This window comes from Trichosurus vulpecula, chromosome 7 (assembly GCF_011100635.1).
Source record: "Trichosurus vulpecula isolate mTriVul1 chromosome 7, mTriVul1.pri, whole genome shotgun sequence".
Classification (NCBI taxonomy): Eukaryota; Metazoa; Chordata; class Mammalia; order Diprotodontia; family Phalangeridae; genus Trichosurus; species Trichosurus vulpecula.
In genome coordinates, this window is record NC_050579.1 from 69,398,573 (window position 1) to 69,417,557 (window position 18,985).

Consider the following 18,985-nt stretch of genomic DNA (forward strand, 5'->3'; position numbering starts at 1 on the left):
GCTTTGTCTGAGATTAGGATTGCTACTCTGTTTTTTTTTTAATTTCAGCTGAAGCATAATATATTCTGCTTCACTCTTTTACCTTTACCCTGTGTGTATCTCCCTGTTTCAAATGTATTTCTTGAACATATTGTAGCATTATGGTTTTTAATCCATTCTGCTATCTGCCTCCGTTTTATGGGAGAGTTCATCCCATTCACATTCACAGTTATGATTACTATCTGTGTCTTTCTCTCCATCCTATTCCCTCTTCCCTTATGCTTTTATTTCTCCCTTCTTCCTTTCCCCACTGAAAAGAGTTTTGATTTTCACCACTGCCTCCCTCAATTTTCCCTTCCAATCAGCCCCCTCCCTTATCTTACTCTTTTCCCTTACTACTTCTTCCCTCCCTTCTAAACCCCTCCCCTTTTTGTTTCCTTTTCCCCCTCCTACAATCTGTAGGGCAGCTTAGATTTCTATACTTAACAGAACATGTTATTCCTTCCTGGAACCAAATCCTATGAGAGTAAAGCTCAAACAGTGCTCTTCTCCCTCTCTTCTTTCCCTCTATTTTAATATATTTTTGTGCCTCTTCATGTTATGTAATTTACTGTTTTCTGCCTCCTCCTTACCTCTTCTCCCATTACAATCCCTTTCTATCCTTCAATTATTTTTTTAATCATCACATCAGTTAATTTATATCCATACCTTCTGTATGTGTATATATATATATACATACATACATACATATATATACATACATACACACATATATGTACACATACACACACACACACACATATATATATATATATATATCCCTTTTAAATATCATAATAAATACATCATACTCAAGATTAACAAGTATCATTCTCCCATATAGGAATGTAAGGTTTTTCTTTTTTTCTTGTTTACCTTTTTTGCCTCTCTTGAGTCTTGTATTTGAAGATCAAATTTCCCATTGAGCTCTGGCCTTTTCATCAGGAAGTTCTGGAAGTTCCTTATTTCATTGAATGTTTTTCTCCTTGCCTGAAAGATTATGCTCAGTTTTGCTTGGTACTTGATCCTTGGTTGTAGTCCAAGCTCCTTTGTCTTATGGAATGTCATATTCCAATCCCTCTGATCTTTTAGTGTAGAATCTGCAAAGTCCTATGTGATCCTGACTGTAGTTCCATGATATTTGAATTGTTTCTTTCTGACTGCTTGCAGTATTTTCTCCTTGACCTGGTAATTCTGAAATTTGGCTACAATATTCCTTGGCATTTTCAATTTGAGATCTCTTTCAGGAGGTGATAGGTGGATTCTGTCAATGACTATTTTACCCTCTGGTTCTAGGACTTTGGGGAAGATTTCCTTTGTGATTTCTTGGAAGATACTGTCCAGGCTCTTTTTATCATCATGGCTTTCTGGTAGACCAATAAATCTTAGATTATCTCTCCTTTATCTATTTTCCAGGTCAGCTGTTTTTCCAATCAGATATTTTACATTTTTTTTTCCATTTTTTTCATTTTTTAGATTTTGTTTGAGTTATTCTTGATGCCTTACAGAGTCATTAGCTTCTACTTGCCCAATTCTAATTTTTAATGAATTGTTTTCTTCAGTTAGCTCCCGTACCTCCTTTTCCATTTGGCCAATTGTACTTTTCAAGGAGTTATTTTCTCCTGTCAGAGTCTATACCTCCTTATCCATTGCTACAATTTTACTTTTTAAAGATTTGCACTCATCAGTGATTTTTTTCCATTTTGTTCATTGTATTTTTAAAAGAATTGGTCAGTTTTTCTTTTACCTCTCTAATTTGGCTTTTAAAATCCTCCTTGAGCTCTTCCAATAATTCTTTTTGGGCTTTAGACCAATTCATATTCCCTTTTGTGGTTTCAGATGTGGGTATAGTGTCAATGCTGTCCTCTTCTGAATTCATATTTTGATCTTCCCTGTCTGCATAATAAGGTTCTATGGTCTTTACTTTTCTAGTTTGCTTCTTATTCATGGTGGTTGCCTTTTCCCTGGCTTTTAAAGCGGATCTATGCTTCTGGGGCACAGGGGACTCTGTCCCAAGCTTCTTGTGTTGAGAGCTAGGGGCCTGGTTACTGGCTTTGTGCGCTGTGGCCTCTGGTTTTGTCAGCTAGAAGCTATAAAATGCTGCAGCTCACCTGATGCTGAGCTAGAGCTGGCTGGTATGTGCCAAGGATCAGGGCCAGGTAAAGTCTTTCTGAGTTTCCCTGGGGTTACACTGAAGTTCACAGAGTGAGGTGTGGGGGAGGGATCATCTGGTTGCTGGAAGTCTCCTCTTCCCCTAGGGCTGCGCTATGGCATATGTAGCCTCAGCCATTGTCTGCGCTGGTATCTTCCAATTCCCCTGGCTGTATGAAGGCCTGCCTGGAATCTTGGTGCTGGCTCTTGGCGGCTCCACCCCCTTGGGGTGGTGGTGCTCTGCTGAGGTGGGGCTTACTGGGAAACCTCCTATTCTGCACTAATTCCATTCCACCACAGCCAGAGGAACCTGTCTCCCTAGCTTCCTGAGCTAAAAGACTGTGGTACCCCTTCTGCTGGGTCCCCTATTTTAGAATTTTTCCTGGGGCAATATTCTCTGGGTTTTTCAAGGTGAACAAGGTGGGATGAGAGCACTTACAGTTTACTCCACCATCATGGCTCCCAGAAATTCAAGTCGGTGGATTTCAAACATTTAGTCTGTGGGCTGATAGCCCCAGGAATAGCTGCTGCTGCTGGCACAGGCCCTGTGTTTTTCTCACCTAGCTCTGGCAGAGTCCTGAGCTGAGAGGTTTCACCTATGCCTGTTTTCACAATGAAGTCACTAAATGTAAGTAATATGTGTTGCCTGAATTTGGAAGAATTGAATTGTTCATAAAACTTTGGTACATCTTCCTCTTTGGCAAAAGATGTTGAAGAATCAGCTACAATTATCTCCATGGTGGTTGTTTTTGCATGTGTTTGTCAGGAGCACTGAAATTAAGTTTCTTGTTTTGTTTGGTCATATGAGGGCAACTCTGCCAATCTCTTAATTTACATGTATAAGGAGAAGTTGTGAGCCATTCTTTCTTATGAAAGAAAGGTGGACATTAAACTCATATTTTCTTGTCTCATTTGTAGCAAGTATGTCATTATTTATATCATAGAATTACAGATTTTGGGAGCTGGAAGGTACTTTAGAAGCCATGTAGTCCCACCTGTTCTAAATGAATGGAATCCCTGATAAAGCATACCTTATAAGTAGTCATGTAGCTTCTACTTCAAAATTCCCGAGGAGCAAACTATGGTGGTCTCATTGCAGACCACTTTCCTTTGGGACAGCACTGATTGCTAGAAAATAATTTGTTTTTCCCGAACTTCAAGCCTGAATTTACCTTTTTAAAATTTCTATATGTTCTGGTTTTGTCCTCTGAGACTAAACAAAAGAAATTTTATTCTTGCTCCCTGTAACAACCCTTCAGTTACTAGAAGAGAGCTATTATTTCCCCCCCTTAGTCTTCTTGTTTCCAGGTTAAACACCTCTACTTCCTTCAGTCTCTCCTCATGTGACATGGACTCAAAGATTTTCCCCATCTTGTTTATTTCTATTCCTCCAAATGTATATAAGCCTGTCCTTTGGAGGAAGAACTCAAATTATGAGCACCAGTAGTGAAAATAATACTTATGGAGAATTTAAGAACTGTTCAAGTCTTAGCAACTTTCCCCTTTTTTCTGTCTTCTGCTATCACTCCAGAATCATCAGGCAGCTTTACAGGACCAAGGGCCATTTTGTATTTGATTTATTGTTTCTAGAATTTTCATAGCTACAAATTTCCTCAACTAGTGGCCAATCCTGCTGGTTCTGAGATTCTTCATACTCAACTAAGTTTGTCTTTAGACATCTGATTCAGGAAGTTGTGAATACCCTCCTGGAAACCATTGCAGAATAGTAGAAACTGCCAGTGCTTACACTGTGCTGGTAGAATTCAAGTACCCATGGCTACTTTCGTGCTTCATCAGTGCTTCTCTCAATGTCTCTGGGCAATGACTTTGCCTTTCATGCTGTTCTTGCCAATTGAGTCATCTACCAACTTAATGCCACCATCATTACTTGTTATGTGAAAGTCATCATTAGTAAAATTTAATTAATTTCAGGTAAATAAGTAACAATGGCTAACATTTATATAAATGCTTACCATGTGCCAGGTACTGTGCTAAGCACTTTACAATTATCATCTCATTTGATCTTCAGAACAACTCTGGGAGGTGGGTACTATTATTATCCTCATTTTAGAGATGAGAAAACTATAGCAAATGGCAGTTAAATGACCAGTCCAGGATTGTAGAGCTAGTAAACACCTGAGGCTGGCCTTGAACTCAGGTCTTCCTAACTCCAGGCCTAGTACCCTATCCACTGTGCCATCGAGCTGCCCAAGTAAGACAACTGTACTATTTCCTAGAGATAAAAGGGAAAAAAGTGAACTGGGGTCCTTGCCTTCAATGGGCTTTGCATTCTACATTGGAAAAGGATATAGATAAGTAAATATGAAGTAATTTGTGGAGATGGAGAGAACAAACAGCAAGGGGATCAGAAAAGACTTTGCATAGGAAGTTGCACCTGAGCTAGATTTTGAAGGAGTCTAAAGAGTTTACAATGCAAAGCTAAGGAATGTATCTTTATATACAAAGGCATAAACAAGAGAGTCAGAAAGTGACCTCAAGAAACAATAAATATATCCGTTTGGAAGAAAAATAACATGTGGAGGGGAGTAACCTGAAATAAGTGTGGAAAGAGAAGTTGAGGACACAACCATCTTTCCCATCTCTAGATTTGCAGCATCAAAGTTGTCCTCTACTCCATTCTTCATCACTTCACATAACCAATAAGTTGCCAAGTTTTGTTGATTAATCTCCAGAACATCTCTTGAATCTGTGCCCTTCTTTCCACTCACATGGTTGCTGCCAAAGTTCAAGCCTTCATTACCTCTTACTTGGAAAGTATTAAAATTCTTTCCTAACTGGTTTTCCTGTTTCTGAATTGCCTCAAGTTTTTCCCCTTTCCTGTTCACTTTCACTCATTTGTCAAAGTGATATTCCTAAAGCGCTTATCTAACCATGTCACTTTCCTGCTCAATAAACTCTAGTGGGTTCCTTTTACCTTTAGGGAAAAAATGCCAACTCCTCTGTTTAGTATTTAAAGCCATTCACAAATTGGCTTCAACCTAGTTTTATAGCTTTTTAAATAAATTATTCCCTTTCAGGTCCTCCTCAATCCTGTTAAAATGACCGTTTTGCTCCTCGCAAATCACATTCCATTTTGCATCTCTCTGCTCTTCCATGGTCTGTGCCCCATAGCTGGAATGGAAACCCTTCTCACCACTCCATTTTATAATCTTTAGATTTTTTGTGTTTGTCCCAAACACCACTTCCTATATGAGTTCTTTCCTAGTCCCATTGACCGCTAGTGCTCTTCACCCCAAATAGTACATATTTATTTTGTTTATCTTCATATGTTTACTTATTTTCCTGTAGAATAGAAGGGAATATTCCATCTTTGTCTTTGCACCCATAGTCCCGAACACTATGCCCCGCAGATAGCAACTATTTGGTAAATATTATTTTGATTGATTGATTTTGGAGGGTTTTAAATGATAGATTGAGGAACTTTTCTTTCATCCTAGTGGCTGTGGGAGCCACTGAAGAATATTGAGCAAGGGAATGAAATTGTTCATGCCCATACCTTAAGAAGATTATTTTGACCGGTGTGTAAAAGATGGATTGGAAAGGAATAGACTAAGAACAAAGAAACCAATTAGAAAACGATTACAATAGTCTCAACAAGAGTCTGTGATGCCCTGAAAAGGGGTAGTAGTTACATAAGTGGAAATAAATTTGTGGAAGAAAAAAATTTTGTAGGTAGACTTGATAAGATTTGGCAACTGAGTAGATAAGGACAGTGAAGAAAAGGGAAGTTGAATCTTGGGTTATGATCCTGGGTGACTAGATGAAAGAATATGCCATCAACAAAAGTAGGGAATTTTTTTTCCAAATCATGCTTTTCCTTTGCTTAATGTAATGGACTATTTATAATTTTAATTCTTCTAAGATCACAGATATACATTAGGAAGATAATGTAATTTAGTGAAAAGTGCTGGTTGTTTGTTTTGCTTCACTCAAGGTACCTTGTCTACAACTTCCTTTCTTTTGGTGTCTTGGTGTCAACTGTTGAAGTGCATGGTCTTGGTTGGGGGGCTCTCACTTTTTCTACTTTTTTTCAATTGGTTAGAACTATGGGATTATCCAAGAGATATTTCTGCCTGTTATGCCCAAAAGAATTTCCTTCTCCAGCACAGGTTCAGGAATATTCAGATTATACTATAATCACTGTAGTGTGTAAAAAAAGGGATGTTTATTACTAAAATTTACCCCATTGATTCACATCATGAGTAAACCTATTTCATACCAATCTTACTCCCCATCTTAACTTTTTGCTATCATCTTTATTACACATAGGAATGGTTATTGATGCAAAGATGATATGTAACATATATATATATATATATATATATATATATATATATATATATATTATTCACTTTTAAATTCTACTTGGTCTAATCCCCAAGATTCTATCTATCTATCTATCTATCTATCTACAATTTTGGTAATTCCATATGAGCAGTAATGGACAGAACAGATTATTTTCACATCTTAAATTCAAAGCAAGTACTAAAAAAATCTACCTAGTATGTGCAAAACAGTGAACTAGCTTCCCAGGATATAAATGTAGATACCACATTGTCCCTATTACCAAGGGATTTAAAATATAATCAGAGTGGGAAGAAAGCATGTACACAATAACAATGATTCAAGGATAAATGCAAAGGAAGCTATCCAGACAAATTATTGTGAAGATCATGAGATGAGAGGTGACTTTCATTATCTGGGATTAAAAAGTCTTCCAGGAGCATGTGGCCATTGAATTGGGTCTTGTGAAAGAATGTAGGGATTTTCATAAACAAAGGCTGACTCGTGGAGAAGGAGTCCAGAGATGTGGGAAAACATGAGAATATACTCAGAGAAGGTTAAGGAAAGAGAGATGAAACATGGGAGCCTAGGAAAGAGACCAGTTCCATTTGACTGAACTGTATTACATATGAAAGGGAATAATGTGATAGAAGGTTGCAAAGGTAAATTGGAACTACATTTTAGAGAGTATTGAACATCAGGAGTAGGAGTTTATAATTATTTGTTAGGCAATGGGAAGCCATTGAAAGTTTTTCAGTCAGGGAGAAATGATATTAAACCTGTGCATTTGAAAGATTACTAAAATAATAGTGCAACATGTATTCTCTGGTCCTGCTCTCTTTTTGCCCTCAAGGACCTTGAAGACATTGCTGCATCTCTTTTATCTGCCCTCAGTTTTAGCTCTCACCAGATGTGTTCATCCTATTTTAGGGGCCCAGTTATTAGCACTTATATTTAGTTTAATCATTAGATATTGGGTAGCTTTTACAAAGGAATATTTACTTTAAAGATGTAGCAAAAACACATATACAAACATTTCCCTTAGAGAGGAACATGTATACCTTAGGGTCATAGGCATAATTCCCCCTATGCCAATTCAGTCTTACTGAGGGTGTTAGGCTCATAAATTAGCACATTTCATTTATAGATCCCAGTAAGATCATATCCAAAGGAGGCATTACTCCTAAAGGGATCTCAGAGGCAACTCCCAAAGATTTGTCCCTCATTCTTTTCTCCTCAGTGTATTTAGGCTCTGCTGACTCCAAAAATCTGTCCTGGATTCCAATGACTCAGTCTTTGAAATTGCCAAGGTTAGAGATTTCACTCCCAAAATACTTATAGAACACAAATGAACAGAAATTCCAAAGACTCAGGTCTATTTCTCAGGCCTTTCATGGACTCAAGGAGGAAGGCTTTTTCCTTCACAGCATGGATCTCCCACAGGAAGCTATCAGCAAAGAGAAAGACAGAGCTGACTCGTATCCTTTTAAAGATGATTGCTCTGACTGTATGGTAAATGAAACTGACTACATGGAAGGCCAACCAGAGTAAGTTACAAACTGTAATTTCACTGGAGCAATAGTGGTTCTCAACAGCAACCATAAGAAATCTCCACAATATCTCATTGGGCTTATGGAACAATGCAAGAGAACAACACTAGTTCCATTTACAATAATAGTCTCGCAGTTTACAAAGTGCTTTTCTCAAAATAACCAATGAGGTAGGTAGTTCAAGCATCTATCTCTCATTATCTTCATTTCTGTAGAGTAGGAAATTGATACTTACTGAGGTTGAGTGGCTTAACAGTGGTGGTTCTCAGATGAAAATGTCAGAGTTGGGGCTCAGCCTCAAGTATTACCATTTTACTACAGAACATTGTCTCCTAGAAACAGCACTGGATTGGGAACATTTTATGCTGGCTACTTTAAAGGGTTGCTGGGAAATACCAACTCTTCAATTCAATATGCATTGTTTAAGCTTCTATTAGGTGCCAGGCACTGCTAAATAGTGGATAGATATGAAGACAAAACGTAAGCTTACTTTCTTTCAGGAGTTGGAAGAGGAGAGGAGATCACTCATATTTATAAAATAATATAAAGTGATTGCAAGAGAAAGTATTAACAGATGGGATGATAAGGAAAGACTGGTGTGAGAGGTAAAACATTAGTGGTTTCTTTAGGGAAGGTAGGAATTCTATTACGTAGAGAGAGCTGAGGAGGAAGCACATTCACGACATTGGCAACCAGGCTACTGTCCAGATTATGGTGATGGGACATAAATTTGTGATTAATAGGGGAGTTTGACTGAAACAGACTGAAGGGAAGTCATATGAAATAAGACTAGAAAGACAGGTGATGGGGGCAGCTAGGTGGTGCAGTAGATAGACTGGTCCTGGAATGAGGAGGATCTGAGTTCAAATCCAGATACTAGAGTGATTTGCTGTTTCTTTCTCTAGTTCATTTTGCAGATAAGAAACTGAGGTAAACAGGGTTAGGTGACTTGCCCAGGGTCACACAGCTGATAAGTATCTGAGACCAGATTTGAACTCTCAAAGGTGAGTCTTCCTGATTCTAGACCTAGCACTTTATCCACTGTGCCACTTAACTGCCTTTACTTATAGAATGTTTTCTGAAGCAATATGGTGAAGGGTGCCATTTGATGTATTAAAATTATTGATACTTTTTAATGGAGTTCACAGTTGTTGCTGTCTTTTTTTAAACCTTTCCTTATTATTTTTTCCTGGTATGATCACCAACATTTTAGCAGATTTCTTCTAGACCAGGACAAAGACTCCAAGGGACTGAAGTAGGCTGAGATCTGTTTCATTATGTTTTTCATATCTGTTTTGTTTTGTACCTTTTATACTTATTTTAAGACTACTTTTAGACTGCAGTGTAACTTCAGAAGTTGGAGTGTCCTTGATTTTCTCATTTCACATATATTTCTAACTCCTTGTAGGACATACTTGTCTATTTCAGTAGGTAAAATTATGTTCCCAAACTAAGACCTTATTACTTCATCTGCAAATCTCATAAATTGGGGAATTTTCCATAATAAAACCATTTTTATGAGAAGGCAGATGTGTCCTTTTATCTTATATGCCTCTATTGGATGTATAGGTTTTATTGGTCCAGGACTCATCTCATTTTCATTCTCCAGCTAATCTGTGCCCTAACAAGAGAGGCAATTTAGCAGCATGGAGATGTATGGTTACCTTATCAGATATGCATTTTATTCATTACCCCAGTTTTTACTCAAAGCACTTATTCCAATAAAGATGGAGGTTGTTTTATAGAAGCCTTGTATATACTCCTAATTGGGATTTTTCCCCTCATAGAAACAATTCAAAGAAGTTCTAGTCTATACAACTTATTTATGACAGAAAAAAATTCACCAAGTTCATAACTAAATTTATCTAATTCAAAAGTTGGTGGTATTTAGTGCTTAGAGCACAGGATTTAGCTTCCAGACACTTGGTATCAAATCTTACCTCATATATTTATTAGATACGTAATAACAAGCATGTTACTTTTGTTTCTCGAACTCTCATTTATTCACCTGCAAAGGGGAGGTATTAATTCTTGTGCTATCTAACCCTTATTGAGTTACAACTTTGCAACCCCTCAAGTACTCTGAATATGGGAATAACCCCTATTACTTAGCATCAACCTTTATTAGAATATAAGCTCCATGAGGAGGGAATGGTGTTTTATGTTCTCCAGGACCTTTTGTAGTTTTCTATGTATAGTGAGTACTTGATTTGATTGGATTATTTTGAATAATATAAGAAAAATGAATTTGAAGTCCACTAGAGTAGGAAATTTCAGTCACAAGTTGCTTGTGACTTTCAGGACACATGGAACATTTTGACTTGACAGATGAAAAATGGATTTAACAATATTTTAGAAAATCAATGAAAGATGATGGAAGAAGAGGTCACGACGACTTTCAGAACGATACCTAAGACCAGCCTTCCAGTGTGAGGCAAGGATTAATGGCCTACAAACCAAAGTGAGTTTGAGAGCTACCAGGGTAAACCCAAGTCCTGAATATTTCCCCCTATTACCCTGCTATTGTTCTTGAACTGACCACTACAACAATAATAGTCCCAGGGGTCTGGTGCTTCCTTCTCCACTAGGGAGTACCTCTTAGCTCTGGAACCATGCAGGGGAACTAGATTCAGTCCTGGAGGAGAATGACTAAGTGAAAGAAGGGTTATATTGTATTCCTCATACACTATGATCTTCATAACCCCATCACAGAGCCTCAGGGAGGTTTTACTTTTGTCTTAGGTTTTACCTCACATTTAGGGTCACTCTAGGGCTCAAAATGTAGAAAAGTAGAGGAATCTTTTCTTCATACAAAATAAATGCTTAATGCACACACCACCCACAGGCACACATTGAAAGAAAAATTTAAATAACAATAGTAACATAACTGCTATCATATCCCCTCAAGATGCTAATGATGGATTTTATGATGAATAGTCATTTTACATTCCACCTCAATTCTGCACTGTCCAAACAATTTTCTCCATGATTTGGGCTCATCCTCCTTGCCTTCTCCTTTAAGAAACATTTTAGTGGATGTAGAAAGAACACCTCCTGCCATATAGCTGGTACAGACTGAGGACCTAAGATGGCCTGACTTTTAAAACTCATGTAACTGCCTCCAAATATAAATACGCCCATCTTGGGTGTTGCTTAGTCACTTATGATCAAGCAAAGAAACAAAACTTAGAAGTAACCAGTAGCCCAGGTTTAATCTCTACTAGTTAGGCCCTCTTTCTAGTTGCTATGTGGGAATGATCACCATAATGCAGGGTTGATCAGACCATCACTATCCAGCCTTTCATAAAAAGTCTTAGAGGTATTTAATGCCACTTGGAGAATCAAAGCTAGAGAGTTTTATCATTCATTTTTAAAGTCCACTGAGTGAGCTTAGTGGACAGTCTTCTGTGATTTAGCCACACATATACCCCTGTTATGGAGTGAAGGACCAGGTGAACATTTAGAGTTTGCTGCATCAGACCTATGGGACAAGCCCTTTCAGTTTTGAGCCCTATGTTTTCCAAGTTGTCAAAGGTCACATGCACTCTCTATGTGATGGCTCCTACAGACCCACCCCTAAAAATGCTCGATGAGCTTAACTCCCATTATAACTGCTATTGGAATTAATCCTTTAAGACATTGTCTCTAGAAGTCTTCATGTTAGTGTGCACACATTTTAGATTCATTTGGTTGGTTGTGGTCATCAGTGTAAGGAATTCATATAGAGTCACAAATTTAGAGATGGAAAGGGACTTTGGTATCATTTTGTCCATCTCTGATATTTTACAGTTGAGGAAACTGAATTCTAGAGATATTCAGTGTCTTTCACAAATTCATACAATAGAAAGTAACAGACCCAAGATTTGAACCCAGGTGTTTTGACTCCAACTCTAGGAATCTTTCTACTACACCACATAATTCCTAATATAGAAAGTCTCTGGGCCCTTAGAGGTCAAGTTTCTTGCTCATGGTCACAGAGCTAGTATATGTCAGAGGTGAACCTTGAACATAGGTTATGCTGACTCAGCTCTATCCATTAACCCATGGTACATACTCCTTATAGACTCAATATAACACTTTAAAATGATTAAAAGCTTTCACATGCATTCTCATTGATCAAATGCATGTTACCTAAAAGGAAGTATCCCATTAATCCATTAGCACTTATTACCAGAGGTATCTGGAGGGAAAGGAAAGGAGTGACAAATAAAATCATAGAATGTTAGAGCTGGCGGGAATCTTAGAGGTCACTTAGACTGAAAAACTAATTAGGTTCATAAAGCCTAAATAACTTGTTCAAGGTGATATAACAAGTTGGGCCCGACTAGAGCAGACTCCAAGGTGAACTTGGCTTAGAGATCTCTGCACCGAGTCCTGTTCTTTCCATTGTATCTTGCTATTCTGAAGCAGGTAAGAATGGGGTATAGTAGACTCCTGGCAGTGCTTCTTAAATTGTGGGTCATGACCCCATGGATCAAGACCCACAGTTTAAGAAGTGCTGAAGGGATCTGCAGTGGAAAAGGTTTAAGAAGCCCTGTGGAGGAATAGGATTTCAGAGACCCAGAGGCACATTTTGCCACTCAGCCATTGTGCCTGGAATTGGCCCTGATAATAACTACATGAATTCCAATAATGTATTTATTCTGATTTCAATCAAAGGATGTTCTCTGCAGGAAGAATACAATGCCATATAATTACTCCTATCTGATCACTGCATCCACATTACTTTCAGAAACTCATTTATCATTTTAAAATAATAAAAGCATTTTTTCCCTACCCCTTTAATCACAAAAGATTTTAACAAGGTCAGAATGAACACTTACTTTTGGATAATAAAACTGCAGAATGTTACCTGCCCCCCCCACCTTCCCATCCACTGATACCTGTGTTCTTGAAAGATATAGTTTGAAAACTGTGTGTTACTGTGATGTATAGAAAGTTCAAGAGATGTAGTTTCTGGATAATTAATCATTTTATTAATCATTGCTAGCAGATAATAAAAGGGATCAGTGGCACTTTTGAATGCTAAAGACCCCTCATGGAATCCACTTATATGCCCTTGGAAGAACGGGTATTTCTGAGGGTGGCAATCAATTCTGATTGGTTAACAATGAGAGGAATGAATATTATAATGAGAGGTGGATCCATTCTAATGAGGAGCTGGGGGATTTGACTCTTGATTACTCAGTCTTTGACAAAGAGATATCTCTTATCTAGACTACCCCTGCTGCTTAGGGCAGTCTAGACAAAATGCTGTGCTCAGAGCTGGCTGAATAAAATACAATGGGCTAGCCTTCCTTCACTTTACATTAAATTCTTTGTAAGGTTTTGTAGTTAGGTGAGATCTCCCACCCAGGATTGAAAAGCATGTACCCTGGGGATTTGGACAATCTCTTATTATTAATATGAGAGAAATATAAATTTCTCTCATTACAAAGGCAGCAAAGATTATATTTTTTCCATTCTTTTTTTCTTTTAAATTTCAGTATGTGGTCTCATACAAATAAAAAACCATCCCATTTTTTTTTATAGAAAAGAGACTTTCGTTCTTCTCAAGGACACAGAGGTAATATGACATAGTGGATGGCATGTAGGTCCTGGAGTCCTGTGTTCAAGTCCTGACCCTGGGATATATTGGCTCTGTCATCTTGGGCAAGTCATTTAACTTCTTAGTGTCCCTATCAACTCTCTAAGACTGTAAGAAACAGAGAAATTACACACTTGTATGGGTAGAGGGACTGTCCTTATCTAGTAGCAATAAAATCACTGCACAAGTCACAAAATCTTTAATGGGATCTAAAAAGTCAGTTAGTTCAATCCATAACCAAAGGCAATCCTATAACATTCCTGACAAGAGGTCAGGAAACCAGACCATCTAACAATTGAGGAATTTCAGTGAAGTAGAAAGCGCCTTCTACAGTTGTTCCTGGTTGTATCCTTTGGGACCTCCTGACTCCCAATTCTTTAGCCAATGCCATCAATTTTCTTATGTGAAGGAACTTTGAATTACTGAGAATAATAAAAGCTCACATTGAATAAATAAGTGAATAAATAATAAATAAAATGTGCTCTGATGTTCACAAAGAGTTTTACATACATGATCTCATTTCAGTTAGTCTTTACCAGGTTATTTATCTTCATTTCACAAAAAAGGAAACATGGCTTTAGAGAAGTCAAGGGATTTGTCCTTTCTTACAAAGCTAGCTATCATGACAGGCAGGATTAGAACACAGCTCTTCCTGATTACAAATCCAGCATTCTTCTCCAATTTGTTTCTCTCCTTCTTTCTCCTTTTCTTTATCTTGGATGTTCAGAAACATCTAATGCTCTGTATGAGTCTGTGAGAGGGATGGGAGTAATAAAGACCCAAACTTAAATTGAAAGTTGCCTTCCTTACCTAATATCTCTCTCCTTGAATGTAAGCGAACCACCGGGAAAATGGGAGTTGGACTAAGTCAAGGAGTGATGGAATCAGTGAAGACTAGTGAACAAGGAACACACACTTTTTTTACTACTTCAAATTCTGCTTTATGCTTCCTTTTTTGATAGTATTGTTTAGAGAATTTGGTTAACTTCTGCTGTTATTGAGGTCAAGACCTCTTCTCACCTGACCTTGATTCCATAGCCACACTTACCACTTCTATTAACAGAACAAAAATGTCATTTAATCAACCAGTAGAAAGTAATTGGACCTGTTATTAATCACTGACATTTATATAGCACTTGAAGGTTTGCAAAGTGCTTTGAGTACATTAATTGGATCCATATATGATGTGAGGAACAGCAGGTTTGATTATTATAATTATTTTACAGATAAGAAAACAGGCTTTGAGAGATAAAGTGATTTGCCTTTATTCATATAGCTAATAAGTATAAAAAGTGGGATTCTAACACTCTCCTTGATTCTGGGTCTGGGACTTTCCACTAAACTACTCTGGATCTCAATTATGTAAATCTACACAGTGTATCCAGGTCTACAAGGCCGTGTGCATAGGTTATCTCATTTCAACTGAATAGAAAGGCTAACAATGAATTTTGACCTTTGACTTCATGTTTTGATGTAAGTTAATTATATGATGGCAGTCAGAGTCATTGCATTTTCCCTTTCTTTACACTGGAAATTTCATTTTAGAATAATCCTATTGCAGTATCAATCAGAAAGTCACATCTAGCTCTTATAAATTACCTTCCTTTACCCAGTTCTTGTGAAAGGCCTACCAGATGAAAAACCAAGGCCATCTTGGCTTCAACTTTCAAGTCCAATGACAGATTAGCAGATTGGAAAGTCTTCCTCTGTCTTCCTCTTTCTCCCTCTTTCTTCCTCTTTCTCCCTCTTCCTCCCTCTTCCTCCCTCTTCCACTTTCCCTCCCCTTCCTTTTCTCCCTCTCTCCATCTCTCTTTATCCCCCTTCCTTCCCTCCCTTCCTCTCCCTTTCTCTCTCCCTCTCCTCCCTTCCCCCTCCCTCCTTACCACCCTCTCCCTCGTGTCCTCCTTCTCTCTCTCTCTCTCTCTCTCTCTCTCTCTCTCTGTTGCCCTGCACAAAACTCCCCTTAAGGGGGACAGCTAGGTGGCGCAGTTAGTAGAGCACCGGCCCTGGAGTCAGAAGGACCTGAGTTCAAATCCAGCCTCAGACACTTGACACATGTACTAGCTGTGTGACCTTGGGCAAGTCACTTAACCCCGATTGCCCTGCCAAAAAAAAAAAAAAGCAAAAAAAAAAAAACTCCCCTTAAGGGCAGTAGTTACTTGATTTTGAACTTACCATTACTATGTGTTTATGTATTCTATAAATAACTATGGGGAATAGCTTGTCTTGAGAAGCTCATTTGCTCCAGAGAGTTATACTTCCTTAACAACTGTTGCTTCTCCCTACTTAAGTTTGTAGCAATGCATGGAATTATACTTTTAGTTGACTTGTATTCTAAATTGTAATAACATGGATTTTCTTATCAAGTGAGTAGAATGTATAATTTATATGAAAGCCTTTTTTTGAAGAAGCTGGCATATAGTTCAGGATGTCTTGAGTTCAAATTCTGACTCAGACACTTACTGGCTACACGACCCTGAACAAGTCACTTAACCTCTCTTGGCTGCACTTTCTGTAGAGGTAAAATGTTGACTATAATCTACCTCACAGGTTGTTATGTGAGGTACAAATGAGCTGATATAGGCATAGTAGTTTGTAAATCTAAAAGCACTAGATAAATTCTAGATAAAGAACTTATAGTTTATAACATCACAAAATTTAAATGCAAAACTGATTTAAATTCGTATATTAAAAGTTTATAATTTTTTTCAGCTTCCTAGCTCCCATCAGACCAGATCATCGTAATGTTACAATGACTTTCCAAATTATTTTGGACATACAATTTAAATAGACATTTTAATTTTCCCTTTATTTCTATTCAATTGATCAATTTTGATTATTTAGGCATTAGCCCTTTGGAGAGTTTGGAAGGGGAAATAGGATGAGCAAAATCTTATAATCCTTATTGATTCCATTTCTTTCTGAATGTTATGATTCAGAGAATGACCATTGTCCTAATTCAATTAATCATACCTCTAGCCTAGTTAAAAGTATTACTTAATAATAAGAGAAAATGGATCTGGAAGAATTATTTTAAGTACCCACAGAATGGGAAAGAAATAGGAAGACTCACATGCAAGTGTCGGTGAGCAGCAGAGCTCTAGATAAAATATTGGAACTCTAAGGACTTTTGGAGATCAAATGGCCTAAAATTCTTACTTTATAAAGGAGCCAACAAAGAATTGGTAAAGTTACAGGGAGTTTCTCATAGGTCACCCAGATAACTTATGGAAGAACCAGGACTAGAATCTCATATACAATAGTAGCCACCGTTGATATGTTTTTAGCTTCATATTTATAGAATACTTTAAATGATTTACTATTTTGATTATACCTACTATGTCATCTGGAATTTTTTTTAATTTCCATGACAGACTTAAAGAAAGGATAATTAAAACACTAAAATTAGACTGTTTGGATCATGAGATCATGGATTTAAAGTTGTAAGGGACCTTGAAAGTCACATCATCCAAACACTTAATTTTATACAATAGAAAACTGAGACCTAGAGAGGTAAAGAGAATTGCCCAAAGGCATGCTTATTATAAAGAACAGAGCTGGGAAATCTGGGGAGGAAATTAGGAAATGAGCAAATCACAAAAAGTCATTGTAATATTTCATGGCGATAAAATGCTAAAGTATATTAGGTTAATTCTATGTAGGTGAATGAATTCCTAGGCACTAAATTTATTTTGGAAGAGACCAATGTTAACATCTAGAGAATTCACCAAAAAGCTCTGATTTTATAAGTTAAGTAACATACTGGATGGCCGAATGAAGATCCAAAGAGATATTGACAGGCTACAATTGGCTTAAATCTAATAAACTGAAATATGTGTAAAATTTTGAGTTCCACAAATGGACACCTAACCCTAAGACTAGGGAAGCATAACTAGGCAGTAGTTCACTTGAAAAAGATCTAGAGGTCTGAGTGGTCTGTGAGTCAGATACAGCTGCCAGTATGGAAGCCAAAAACACTAATTAATCTCTGGGCTTCCTTAAGAAAGGCATGGTTTCTAAGAAGAGGTAAATTATAGGCCTATTGGACCTAAGAGTTGTCTAACCAAACTCATAACATTTTCTGGAAAATCTTTTTCAACCTCCTAACTTCAGTATTTCTAGTAATGGTGCTACAATTCTTCTAATTATTGATGCATATAATCCTCAAAACATCCTTGAATTCTACGTTGCACATACTGCCATTAACACCAACTTCACCCATAGAAACAGTTGTAAAAGTCTTTGGTTTCTGCCTCAACAATAGCAATACACAGTTCAGAAAACACCTTCTCAAAGACTGTTCCCAGTCCTCATCACTCCTATAACCTTCCCTCAGTGGTTACCTTTCATTTCCAAAGTATATATCTTTATATGCGTAGTTATTTACAGATTACCTCCTCAATTTTAAGATAGGCTCTTTGACTGTTGGAGACTGTCAAGGATGATGGGGTTATGTTTTTGCCTTTCTTTATATCCTCACAGCTTGGCACAGTGAATTTTACATAATCAGCACTTAATAAATGCCTCTTGACTGGCACATCTAACAATAATAGCAATAATTTGTATAGTGCTTTAAGTTTTGCAAAGTGTCTCATGTATATCAATTCATTCGATCTGTTTTCTACTCCTACTGTCAATCGGCCGTAATTATTTCTTACATGGTCAACGTGATAATTTTTTTATCCACTATGTATATTTGCTGTCTTTTCCTAATGCAAATAATACATTTGTGCCAGAAGAATCTTTCTAATCTACTACTCTGGTTTGTGTCACTTACTTTCTATATCTGTGTCAGTGTTTATCTGTATTTGTCTTTGATGTGACTCTTTCTGCTTCTATTTGGATGTCTTTTCTCTTAATTATCCATTACATACAATGAAATGGTCAATGGAGTAGGGTGAACGAAGAAAGAGAAAAAGAAACTCTTTCCTCTCCACCAAAAGTGGTTCCTTTTCCAGAGCTAGAATCTTTAACCTGCTAACTGAAGTCTTCCATAATTGGGCTTGGTCCCTCTACTGGGGAACTGCTGAAACTGCAGTGGTATTTAAAGCTTCCTGAGATGGTTAGTTTGTAACTATCCAGTTATTCTTTTGTTCTTCTTGACCTAAGCACCTCAGGATCTAGACAATCTTGTTTGCATATTATCTCCATTGGCTGACTCTGTAACTCAGTCAAAAAGATTTACTCATCTGACAAAGGTATCAGGGAATATTTGTTGTTGTTCAATCATTTTAGTTGTGTTTGACTCTTTGTAACTCCAATTGAGCTTTTCTTGGCAAAGACACTGGAGTGGTATGCCATAACTGAGTCAAATAGGGTTAGGTGACTTGCTCAGGGTCACATGGCTAGTAAGTGTCTGAGGCCATATTTGAAC